The 4,790-nt window shown below is 53.3% G+C and overlaps 1 pseudogene; it reads right to left on the reverse strand.

Annotated features, from left to right (window-relative positions):
• Positions 1-614: 614 nt before the first annotated feature.
• On the reverse strand, positions 615-2,310 carry LOC101622341 (annotated as a pseudogene).
• Positions 2,311-4,790: the final 2,480 nt, after the last annotated feature.

Genomic DNA, 4,790 nt, shown 5'->3' on the forward strand with positions numbered 1-4,790 from the left:
CAGTTAAGGAGTACAACAGATGACCACAGCAGAGGACATCCAAAATGGGTCTCCACGATCTGAGTGGGATGGGAAAGCCATTCTGTTGGCTGAGAGCTCGACGGGAACAGCTGGCATCTATGACCAAGAGGCTCTGGTGGGGTGCTTAGGGGACCCAGCCAGGGCTCAGGCTAATTCAGGCCACAGATGGGGGGGCCTCCAGCGCAGAGCCGCTCTTTCCTACCTTAAAATGAGGCCACGCTGAGCTGGAACTTTCCCCTCTCTCTGCCCACTTGGTGGTGCCACCTACCCACAGGTGCGAGGGGGAGGGGCGGTCATCTAACATGGCTAAGTCCAGTGATTCAACAGTGCAGAGGAGACGCCAGGACCAGGCCAGCGGGTGTGAGCCCAAACTTCTGTTTGCCAACAAGAGGAAGTGCTCAGGTGTGTGACAACAAAACATGGAAACAAATAAGACAAAAATCAAAATAAGAAAAAAATACCAAAGTAGAATCTAAATTCCTTAAATTCACTAAAAACTGTGAAAATATCTGGCATATGATGTTTGAATATCAAACGCAGAGATTTCTGAAGCTTTAATGCCAATAGTTAGTGAGTCTGTTTAGGTTCTTGTATCCTGCTCATCTGTGAGTTGGACGCTGGGCTGTGACTGCCGCCGCCAGGTGCCCACTCTTGGGGGGGGATGACAAGAGGTGACGTGGGCGCCACCTCTGTCTCCCGGCCAGTCCTGCTGCCTGAGGTGCTCCGGGTGCAGCGGGCTGCCGGCTCCTGCACATCCAGCTGGTCCTCGCACTCTGCCTGAGGACTGTACGCCAGAGGGAAGGTCCGCCGCTCCCACGGCTGCACAGACTGCTCATCCAGCCCCAGCTCTGGAGTGGAACAACGGGGGTCTTCACTGGCTAGGTGTCGGAGAGTGTCCCGAGTCATAGGGGTGAGGGGGGACGAGTGCAGTTCTGGGCTTATGGGGCTCCGTGGGGACTGACTGTGGGAGAATTCTGACAAAGAGTGACTACTGCTGACATCGGGGGAGGCAGGCTGGGGGGTAGAGGGGTTGGCACTACCCATCTGGGGGGTTGTCCGGCCATCCGATGACCTGTAAGACATGCTGCCACGCCGCTGGGGTGGTACACTCGTGGTCCAGAGCCACCCAGCCCTCTCCAGCTCCTCATATTTGGCATGCAGGGCGGCAAAGGCTGCATCAGACAGGTCCTCGATCTCCTCATTCTCCTCATCAGGACTTCCTTTCAGAGTCTGAAGGTCAATCTCCCGCCAGCTGGGAGTAAGGATTTCCTTGTATTGTAGTTTTTCCACACGCGTTGTTGCACAGACAACAACAGACATTGGGATGACAATGTTGTTAATATCGAATGAGCTCTCTCCCCGCCTCCTCCTCACTGGTTGAGACGTGCTGGCGGCGACCTGTGAGCTAGAGCTGTTGGGTGCTGAAGTATCTGATGAGGTGGAGAGCTGTCGCACCAAGGGACTGTGAGGTGGTTGGTGGGCAGCTGCCAAGTAGCTCGAACTGCTCATGTCTGTATGATGCTTCAACATGGCTGTGGTGAGGAAGGAGCTGACCAGCTTGTGCCTGTCTTTACTACAAGTTGGATCTGGCAGACTGCCTGGCATGGGAGCTCTGTGCTTAAGTGAAAACTTTTTGGGAGGTTTGATTTTGTCAAAAGGCTTGTTCTGCCACTGAGATTTCAGCATGCTCTGGAAGTGCAGGCTTGTGAGAACATCATCTGGAAATGTTAGAACTGGGTGAACACAAGAATCCAGCTGAGAAAGACATTCCAACAGAGGGGCTTCATAGTGGATTTCTGGAGGCTTGGTGCCGGTGCTGCCTGAGCCACGCAGTGCACAGCAGGGGTTCCCATCACAGCCAGGGCGCATGCTGTTGGCTCCATGAACCTTCTTGGAAAGAGGAACGATGCTGTTGGATCGAAAAAGCCTCCGTTTTTTACAGTTCAGGGCAGGCCGTGTTCGAGGTGGTGGGGTGCAGGGGTAGCCCTGTGCAGTCTGGGCTTTACTCAAGGACGTTTGCTAACATCAGTATGCGGCCCCTAACCAGGTGGCTGAGCTCTGCCCACATAGGGTCAGCAGCTTTTGGTCACCGATTTACGGGGGTTTGCAGCAGATGAGGGTGGCGTGTACCTTCTTCCGGGGATTTTTGCCGCCAGTATCGCAGCTGGAAGAATTTACTTGCTGTGACACTGCCAAGGGGGTGCAGGGACTGTGGTGTAAATATGGAGGGGAAGAGCAAATGGTGTTTATGTTGTGAGCACCCGTATTGAAGTCTTTGGTTGGAAACATTTGGAATTCCAGCTTTTCCAAGGGCTTCCTCTTGGGGGCACTTCTTTGTTTGGAATTCCTGAAGCTTCTTGGTGGAGGAAATGGGGTCACCAAGTGGGTTCAAGGAGATGTGATTGTGGTATCCTAAAGCCTCAGCTTGTAACTGCAGAAGAGCCTCGCTCCCCCCCTCCCCCACTGCTGACACATGCTTGGTGCGTGGCAGGCCATAATTCCATTCTGACCACCACTACCCGAAACATTCTGGGGTGCCCTAGTCCTTCTGTTGCTTTCAGAGCCCACTGGAGTCATTCAGGTCAATTTGACTCTCGCTCCTGATCCCCTGAGACTCAGCACCATTCTGTTAGACCCCCTTTCTGGACTCAACTCTAAATCTGTTCTGTTGTTTTGCAAAAGTCAAACTTAAGTCCCCAGTGGTGCTTGGCCACCCGAGACAACCCTCGAAGTTGGTGCTGCAGGCTCTGGAGGGGGTTCCCAACAGCAGCTACTGTCTGGTCACAATAAGGGAAGGCAGCCAAGGTGCCTACTTTGAAGGCAGGTGCTCACCTGATGGATACACTCTTAAATGTGTGGTTTTGAATCAATATCTACTATCTTTCCAGCAACACCTTGTATAGCTCTGAGCTGCAGGGTGGATAGCAGACCTGGGTCTGCCTTCTGAGGACTGGGGTCTCTCATCTGCCTGTGTCAGTGTAGGAGAGACTTTCGGGGGTAGTTCGTGCAACTTTACTTGAAGCTTCCAGGTGCCAAACCATTTAGTGTCTTGGCTGACTATCCCACTGCCTTGGAAGATGGATTCTTTTCATCTCTGAGCCTTGAATAACTCACCCACCCTCACCTACCTGTGGTGTCGGGACCAAGCCTCCAAGGTCTCTGAGAATAGCCCAGTCTTAGGTCAGAAACACATGCCCTTCTAGGCAGTGAAACCATCACCAACTCTTGACCAGGGTCCCTGGGCTGTGCTCTCTAGTCAACGCCCACAGCTCCCCTGGTCCTGTGACACTATGGGGCGCTGGAGGGGTGTGAAGTTCTGCCCCTCTATGGCGACCCCCAGCATTTAGCTAACTGAGTATCTGAACTTGAACGTGTATGTTACCAGTCTGGACTTACTATTTTAAGAGCCACTGAATCTCTGATTCCACTGGAGAGTTGGGGGTAGAATCACCAGGCAGAAACCATGACTTGCCACAGCGAGCTCTCTGCTGTTGTGGGAGCAGACACCTGAGCAGAGCGGGGCCCTGGTGGCTGTTTGTTCGTGGCAGTCCCTTGGCTTTAGAGCTGCACAACGGTGCTTGCTTCTTCCTCCCGACTCTCGGACTGCCCATGGGCCAAGTGTTCAGAAAACGAACATCTAGGTACTATGTCGGGAGGGTCTGGGACAGTCTCTTTGTGCCAGCGGAGCTTCTTTTGGCCTGGATCTCCTTCCCTTGGGTGGCCCCCGCCCAGCACGAGCAGAATAAGGTCTGTGTATGGAAGAGGAGGTGGCTGGCAAGCAGGCTTGGCGAGGAGGGCAGGGAAGCGCTCTGGCTCACCTTTCAGGAGCCCTCTGGTCTCGGCAGCCCAGCAGTCACACAGAGGCTGGTGCCTGCCTTTTGTGGCTTGGACATGGATGCTTGTCTCCCCAGGAAGCGTTGTCAGGCTCAGGCCATTGGCTTGCGCTGAAGGCTTGCCTGCTCCCTGGCGCAGCTGGGAAGCAGGAGGGGTGGGAGTCCAGCTGTTTGCTTTGCCCGCTGCCCCTGGGCAGCTCTCTAGAGCTAGTAGCCTTGGCCTGTGCCGATGCCCAGGGCTGTTGGAGGGGAGTAGTAGCCGCCTGCAGACAGAGACTTTGCTATGGCCCAGATGGGCCGGGGCAGGGGGCTGAACTTCTGGAAAGATCTGCCTTCACCCTGTGACAGGGTGCACTTGGGGAGACAGCCTTGGTGTCCGCTAACACAGGGTGAGAACAGGCTGGGAAAATCACGGCAGGGACTTCAACTAGTGTTCCCTTTGATCTGTGTCTCCAGGCTGCCTGCTGCCTCCTTAGGCTGCTACTGGCCTCACAAGCCACCTCCTCGCCTCTCCTGCTTGGGAATGGGGTGAGCTCAATCCAGACTTTGGCTTTTTCCCTTTCAGATGCTTGCTCTGCCCCCTTCTCTTTCTATCATCCCACCGTATTGTAAGTAGTTAGACAAATGACCACATATCATGTAGCTTGCTGTAAATAAAGACTGAACAAAAAGAAAAAAAAAAAGAGGCCAAAAAAAAGCCTTTTCCTAAGGTAGGTATATAGCTATCAGGATGTGTGGAAATTACTACAGATATTTCCCATGGATTTCTACTATTTGCAGTGCTGGGCTGAACTACAAAAGGCAATCCATGTGTCTGGCAGAAATAGGAAGGACCCTTAATTAGGATATCCTCTGCAGCCTTCAGAAGTTATGTGCTCTCAATTCTTCTCCTGCCTTCTTTCAAATTAGGCTTGCTCTCCTTGTTGAGTTTTATTG

The sequence above is a fragment of the Condylura cristata genome, unplaced genomic scaffold (assembly GCF_000260355.1).
Source record: "Condylura cristata isolate star-nosed mole 26May11 unplaced genomic scaffold, ConCri1.0 scaffold00020, whole genome shotgun sequence".
NCBI lineage: Eukaryota > Metazoa > Chordata > Mammalia > Eulipotyphla > Talpidae > Condylura > Condylura cristata.